Source organism: Lactuca virosa, chromosome 4 (genome assembly GCF_052849685.1).
Source record: "Lactuca virosa cultivar CGN04683 chromosome 4, Lactuca_virosa_CGN04683_v6, whole genome shotgun sequence".
Classification (NCBI taxonomy): Eukaryota; Viridiplantae; Streptophyta; class Magnoliopsida; order Asterales; family Asteraceae; genus Lactuca; species Lactuca virosa.
Window position 1 is genome coordinate 147,284,876 of NC_136429.1, and position 8,245 is coordinate 147,293,120.

General features: G+C 37.5%; 1 non-coding gene across 1 annotated transcript; it reads left to right on the forward strand.

Annotated features, from left to right (window-relative positions):
- The first annotated feature begins 3,058 nt into the window (after nt 1-3,058).
- Nucleotides 3,059-3,165, forward strand: LOC145110265 (small nucleolar RNA R71). Its single transcript, XR_013709647.1, has one exon. It is a non-coding gene; the product is annotated as a small nucleolar RNA R71 (small nucleolar RNA).
- Nucleotides 3,166-8,245: the final 5,080 nt, after the last annotated feature.

The window sequence follows — 8,245 nt, forward strand, 5'->3', positions numbered from 1 at the left end:
GTGTGGAAACTGTACAACTTGCTAATCTTATGGATTTTTTGAATCTGGTTGTGTTGACTTCTGTTTCAGACAAATAGATTTGTGGCTTAGATCCTTCTAGCTTGTTTTCTGTCAAGTCCGCCAAGAGTCATCTTGATGATTCGAGACGTCCATTGGGAAGTGGTGGTATTAGATGGAATATTCATGTTCATATCAAGTTTAATATCTTTTTGTGGCGAGTTTTGATGAAAAAGCATTCCTTTCAGATCGATTTTGGTGGCTAGAGGTGTGGATTTGGACTCAACTCTTTTTCATGTATGTCAGTCGGACCCGGAAGATGTCGCGCACTTATTCTTTAATTGTCTTTTGGCCCGTTAAATTTGGAGAATGTTCGAGATGTGGTTAGACTTGTTGATTCCTACTTTTTTTCAAGGTTTTAGATTTGCTTGCTTGGATTGATGCATCTTCGGTTGCTAGATGAGGTCGTTTGATTTTGGAATCGGTGTTCATGACGATGCTTTGGGTGATTTGGTCATACATGAATTCAGTTATTTCTTGCCCTTCTAAATATTAGAAACAATTTATTTTTGACAATATTGTCGAGGTTTCTTTTCGATGGCTTTCTTGTAGGAATTCTAAGGTTGATATTAATTAGAGTGCTATATCACGAATTTTAGGGCACATATAAACAATGTACTAAATACCAAACCCTAGCCCTAAATGCAACTATTAAAGCAAAATTATCCATGAAAACTAAGAAATCTTTATCTTAAATCGTTGATTACGTAAGCAAAAAGAGAGTAGAAGTTGGATTTGGCCGAAATCGGGAAGATGGGGGGACCAGAAGACAGCCTCACTTCGTGGGGAATAAACAAAGTGGCTGGTCAAAGGAATCTGTTTCTCATTTTTGGTCTCGTGACATTTCAAAATTCACGTCGTGAATTCCTAAGATTCACGTCGTGAATTAATGTGGGCTGAGAAATTCGTCCATTCAATTTAATAATAAATGGGCTAGAGCATGTATTGGACTAACTAACAGATGCCCGTAAGTTTTCCTTAACTCACGTCGTGAATCCTAAAGGATTCACGTCGTGAGTACTGTCTGGCACATAATTTACTAATAAATCCCATATTTCATTAACTATAATTCTTAAACTATTACCACTTAATTTTAGTGATCCCACACTAAGTGTTCTATTATGCATAAAATGTTGTAGATGATATGATCGATTTTCCTTAAAAAAAATGCAAAAACTAAAAGAAAAAGAAAAGAAAATCCAAACCAAACTCGGGTTGCCTCCCGAGAAGCGCTTCTTTTTGATGGAGTCGTGAGCTGGACTCCGTGCTTCTTACGTTGAGCTGATAGAGGAGTCCATCACCACCTGGATTTTCTGCTCTTTCCAGCGTCTCTTGTACGCTTGAACTCGTCTAATGTACGCCTTCTTTGAATTCTCTTTTTTAGCTTTTACTTCATCTACATCGAGCTTGCGTTTGATCCCTTTAGTCTCTAATTTTTCATCACTCTTATTAAGCTCCATAGGAATCTTTTCTTCCTTCACCACTGGACTCATCTCCTTGGAAGTAGCCTCGTCTTCATCACTTGACAAATCATCGCTTTCCTCACTCATCGAAGTCGTTGGTTTCGTGTAGGTAATGACTTCAACGAAGAACGGGACGGATGCTCTCAGTTTGGTGCGTTTGACTTGATGAATTGTCTTGATTTCTTCCTCCATGAGCTTTTCTAATTCTTCAAGTTCATTATGTTCATTAATATTGAACACCTCTCCTTGAACATTATCTCCTTGAAATCCATCTTGTACTCCAAAAGTTTCCTCATCATCACCAACCCTCAAAGTAAGCTTGGATTCACGAACATCTACTAAAGCTCTAGCAGTATTAAGTAGAGGGCGACCAAGAATAATTGGGACATTAGCATCCTCCTTCATATCCATAACCACAAAATCAATTGGGAAAACGAAATTCCCAATTTTAACCAAGATGTCTTCTATAATCCCCCTTGGATGAGTCACTGAACGATTGGCCATGTGGATGGTCATCTTTGTAGCCTTCATTTTCTGAATATTCAGCTTTTGATAGAATGAATATGGCATCAAATTTATGCTAGCCCCAGAATCGGCTAAAGCATAAGTCTTCAAATTTTTTCCAAACTCACATGGAAGAGTGAGGCATCCAAGATCTCCTATCTTCTTAGGTATTTCCCCTAATACAACTCTTGAGCTTTGTTCACTAAGAATAACTTTGGAGTTCTTCTTTAATTGCTGACGAGTGTCTATAACGTCTTGAAGGAACTTAGCATACTCTGGAATTTTAGATAGTGACTCAATAAAAGGAGTATTTGTAGGAATACCCTTTACTTGCTTGATAAACTCCAGATGTTCCCTTTCCAGTGGGCTGAGATTAGCTCGATACGGGAATGGTAAAGGCGGTTGATAAGTCGGAATAGTTACAGGAATTTTATGTTCAGACTGAGCCCACGACGTGAGCATATCGGGCTCACGTCGTGAGTCTGGTACTTCAGCAACTTCTTCGATTTCAATCTTCGACTTCTTTGGCTTTGGTCCGGATGGCTTTGGTTCCACTTCTAGTGCTTCTAAGAACTCAGAGATGGCTTCTTCTTCAGTATCAATCATCATTACATGGGAATGAGTCTTCTTTTCGGGAAATTGGGGGGATAATCTCTCATTCACCAAAGTAGCATACTTGATCCTTCTTGTTCCCATACTCATCCAAATGGCAATCTCTAGTCAAGTGTGGACCATTGCATTTCTCACAACCAACTCTTATTGCATGAATTGATTGGTCCATTTGGGTCAATCTCCGGTCCATATTATTCAACATCGCCATCATAGCAGCCATCTCTTCAGAATGCGCACCTCCACTACCGTTTACTCCATCGTGTCTTGGGTTGTGGTACTCACGAGAATGCTTCGCGAACTCTTCAATTAGCACCTTAATCTGGTTAAGATTCTTCTTCGTGAGAGGGCCTTGTGAATCAAGGAGCTGCCTAGTGTTGACATTGACCCCATCATAGAAAATAGACATCTCTTGTTGGATATTAAGGTCATGTTGAGGATAATTCCTTAACAATCTTTTGTAACGCTCCCATGCCTCGTATAGTGACTCCCCCGGTTATTGCTCAAAGTTGGCTATTGCCTTCTTGAGTTTAGCTATCTTGGATGGTGGGCAAAATTGGTCTAGAAACTGCTCACGCATTTGAGCCCAAGTAGTGATTGTACCAAGTGGAAGTGCTTTCAACCAGTCTTTTGCAGCTCCTTTGAAAGTAACTGGTAGCATCCTCATCAAGACCGTATCTCTATTAACATTTGGGACATTGAAATAGTCAGCAATGTCATTGACCTCATCTAGATGTTTGAAAGCATCCTCATGATCCTTTCCATAAAACGGAATATCCTTTAGTGCATTAAGGATGTGTCCCTTCAACTCGAATGTGGCAGTGGCAGAAATCGTGGGTTGTACTAATCCCGGACCAACATCTTCTCGAATACGCTTCTTGTAAGCTCCCATTGACATTTCTTCAATGTTCGCCATTTCGTTGCTTGGCTCGTCTTCGGGTTCGCTCGTATATAGTCCAAACTCGTTCTCGGACTCGTATTCAGATTCGTTTGGGTTAGGTATTGGATCCAAACTTTCTATCTTGCTCTTGTCCTTTGAAGATGAGCTTGATTCTCCCGTTTTCTTCCCCGACTTCTTTGAGAACACTGACTTGAACTCTTGTAAGGGTGTCTTCTTTGGTGTTTGATCTTCTTTCACGTTCTTATCCTTCTTTTTGTGAAGGGCTGACTCTGAATCTTCAAGTGGTGGTACCAAAGGTGTGTTGGAACCTCTGGTCATGAACTCCTGCAAAATAAACAAAATAAAAACGTAAAACTTAACAAAAACTAAATAAAAATTGCCTACTGACTGGCCACCACGACGTGGTAAAGGTCACCACCTCGTGTTGTCGCAGAAAAACTAACAGAAAAGAAAAACGAAAAACTACTGAATTCACGTCGTGAGCTTAAGGCTCACATCGTGAATCTGGTACTGAAACAAAAACCTAAACTGAAAAAGTAACTTTTTGCAGGTTTTACCCCACAAAAAGGATCGATCAATCTAAAGCAAATAAATAAACAATCAAATAAGTTGTTCCCCGGCAACGGCGCCAAAAACTTGATGCGTGCAATTAGCTACACCTAATTTTATATTTATAACCTAACTAACTTAACTAACTATATTGCACCTAGGCAGTGTACCTAGTCAAAATTATAGAAATAGTCGGGCAAGTCGGGTGTCGATCACAGGGAACGGTTTTGACTAATTAACCTATCTACTATTAAATTAACCTAATTTTCTAGCAAAGAAATAGGATTTATCTAATTTTGCAAGTTTAGATAAACTTAACTTTCTAACGCAAATTCAATCAGTAAACAAAACACTCATGTTAGTTCGAATCCGCTTTCCCTCAATGGTTTATAAATTAGCTATGACAATTACTGTTGGTTACCAATTAAGATAGTATTAGCAATTTAGTTCTAAATCTACTAACTTTAATTAATTCATGTAAATCTATGTATGGTCACACAATAGCTAACACAGATCAATTATTAAATGCAATTGGAGCTATGTAAGATTAATTTGACAAACACACTTATGATCATAATATGAGTTCTCTAGCACAGCCTAATTTTAATAACTCAATTGCTTATCTAAGATTGGTTTGATCTCAGCTCTAATAACCTAGTGTTCACTGAATTATTAGGTATTCAAATTCATGCAGATTCATATTCACTAACTACACGGAACAAGAATTTAAAGCAATCAAATATCAAGTCAAACATGCTAGGTTCAAACAATCAAACACAAGTCATAACCAACTAGTAAATCAAAACTAAATTATTGAAACCATGAGTTCCAGCTTCATCTAGCTAACAGAAGCAGCTAGATTTAGCTGGAAATACTAGCAAACAAACATAAACAAATCATATTCAAAAACATATTTAAAGTGTACCAAAACTAGAATCCAATTATCAACTTCTCTTCTCCTTTGGTGTTGAAGGCTAATTCCAGAACTTTTCTCTTTCTGAAAATCGTCTCCAGGTGCCCTCCAAGTAGCCAAAAAGTCCCCCAAGTCGTAATGGACAAGGATATATATATTTTCCGATTTTTCCAAGTTCACGTCGTGAGCCGATAAGCCTCACGTGGTGAGTACGAGATAAACGTATTCGAAAAGGACTCTTTCATCCGGTGCATATCTTCTAAAATACTCCACTCACGTCGTGAGTCTTCAGTTACTCACGTCGTGAGTACGTGTTTTGCTGAGTTTTTATTCTTCTTTCCTTCAAGCCTCTAAAGTTCCATGTTTTGTCAACTTTAGTCCCTCTCTTCGAAAATGCTTCTATTTGGCTGCAAAATATAATTTAAGCCTATAAGTACCATTATTCTATGCAAATAACCAAATTATTAATAAAAATGTAAATAAATATTGCCTAAAAATATGTATAAATATGGCAATATCAGTATCCAAACCCCTTGAATCCCGCTCTTTGCGACTTTATCAAGTAAGTTTCAAGATTCAATTTTTCACCTTCTACCTTATTCTCTTCTCCGTGAAATATACAATCAACCATGTCTCTACTACTCTATCGGTAGGAGTCCATCCAAACCTATTGGGGCAAAAACAACTACATCAACATCGGTGGAGAAGAAGACCCGGAAAAACCATCGCTCTTTCATTTTCATCTTCCAACAAGGCCATCACGACCCACCCTCACCATCACTAACAAGGTATTCCCTAAAATCGGTTGTAATTTTGGTATCAGGTATGTTTAGTATCTGATTTTGATTTTTGAGGTACGGTATGTTTAGATTTTAGATAATACATTGGATTTTAATTTTTGAATCCAAAGCTAAGTTACGATGTTTATCTTCTTCTTTTTTGTGATTTTAAACCAATATGTTGCTTAATTTGTCATTATATGTCTTCTTTCAGATTGAGGAAGTTGGCTACCCCTCTTACAAGTGTCCCTGGTTTCAAGTACAGACATGATGTGGCTCGGGATGTTCTCTTTGATGCTTGTCGGCGTGCTGGTATTTCTGCGAAGAAAGAAGCGCCAGTGAACTTTTTGACGGACCCGCAGGATGGAAGGTCCACACTTAGACCGGCTGACATTTTGGTCTTTGGATGGATAGGAGGGAAGCATGCGTGCGTGGATCTTACTGGGGTCTCTCCTCTCGTTGGTTTGGGGAGCGGGGGTTTCACAGCAAGACATGCCGATTTGAAAGTCGTTGCGTACAAAGTGGTAAAGCACGAGAATGCATGTATAGAAAATCAACATGTGTTTGTACCTTTTGCATTCGATACATTTGGTTTTCTCGCACCAGAGGCGGTGGAGCTCCTCAGCAGAGTCCAACGGGTCATGCATTCTAATATCATATCTCCTAGATCCATAAATGTTGTTTTCAAAAGAATTGGTTTTGCTATCCATAAAGGGCTAGCGGCGCAGCTTGTTGCCCGTTTGCCTTCAATCGATATGTATTGAACTATATTAGTCGAATTCAATTATTTAATAGAGGTTGTTCAATAGGATTTTGAGATTTAATTTACTCACGATTTGTTATTTTCTACTTTGGGTTTGATTTTGTTATTTGTAGTTGCTTCGTACCGCTTGTACCGCATATGCTTTATGTTTGGTCCAATCAAATAAATCGGCTTCATGTTTGGACAAATTGAATTAATTGATCAAATCCTCTGTGTGCAAGAAACTTCTGTCGAACAATTCTCATCTTCGATTTCTGCCCCAATTTTTATAGGATGATTTTAATTTTAGTTAGTTTGGATTCGACTTGGTGCTAATGAAAATAATATTTGATCTTATTGTCTTCTTCTTTTCCACCTCCTACTTTGACTTTTCCCTTTCTAACGCCTCCGGCTTTAATGGGGTAACTTTAGAGGTCAATCTTTTTTTTGGGGAGTTTTGTATTTCTACCCCTAGAATTACGTTTATTCTATGATCATTTTTTTAAATTAATGTTAACGACTAAATCTGGAACTGGAAGAGGTGGAAGAGATGTTTGCTTTGTTAAAGCATAATGAGAAACATGTATAGCAGTTGATGATGGTGAACCATTAAGAATATATGCATGTGGTGTATTGGAATATCTCTCTGATAGCTCTTCTTCTTCTGTTTTTGGAATGGTTCTCACACGATTACAAATGTTTCAGCCGTTTTGCGATAAACAAATGAAATTTGTTGGCTATTGTTGATGATTTGGATCATTAACTGTAAGTACTACCGATACCCCTTATATGTATTGTAATCTTCCATGAAGTGATGCATAGTGGACTACAAAATGTAAAATGTGTTTTCCCAAGAATGGATGAATAATTCAGCAGGAGTGGCTTTTACACATTTCATCATCATTGTATCAATCGGAGAAGTAAGTGATACTAATATCCCTTATATGTATCTTCTAAAGTGCTTATGAAAAAGTTATTGATTGAGATTTAAGAAATTATACGTATATCTTTCAGGATGTTGTTGACAAGATATCGACTTTTTCACAACCAAGAACAAGGGATATGTGCATCATGTCAGGCAGTGGGACTGTTTCTACAATCACATTACACCAATTTACATCTTCTGTAACATATGAGATTAAACTTAAACCATATCATTTCATTGTTCACTTATGATTTAAGTTTATTTTGTAAATCTCATCATATATATAAGGACGTTTTGAGATATTATGCTTATCAGGTTCATATCTACCTTCTGAAAATGATGATCTTCATAATCGAACTGGCGGACTCAATATCTTACTCTGTACAGGTGATGGTAATGTCATTGGAGGTGTAATTGGTGGTGCCCTTGTCGCATCCACTTTGGTGCAGGTATGATTTTATTTATTTATTATTATTTTTTTAAAATTTAAAAACAATGCAATGAAATGTTGTGAGTCCATTGTTTGTAATTGTAGATAGTGGTATGTAGTTTTGTGTATGGTGTTGGTAATAATGTGAATTTGAAGGTGAATGTCAAAACAGAGTCAACATTAACATATGATAGTCAAGAATTTGTTGAAAAACCAGTGGTTGTTCCATGGCAAACTACATACACGAAGTGGTGTGAGAAACTCTGTTGGATTGTTTTTTAGATAAAATTGCTATAACTGGGTGGATTTCTTAAAGTACAATGATGTAATAGGAAAAAATAAAGGTACGATGTTGTAATAGGGAAAATATAGG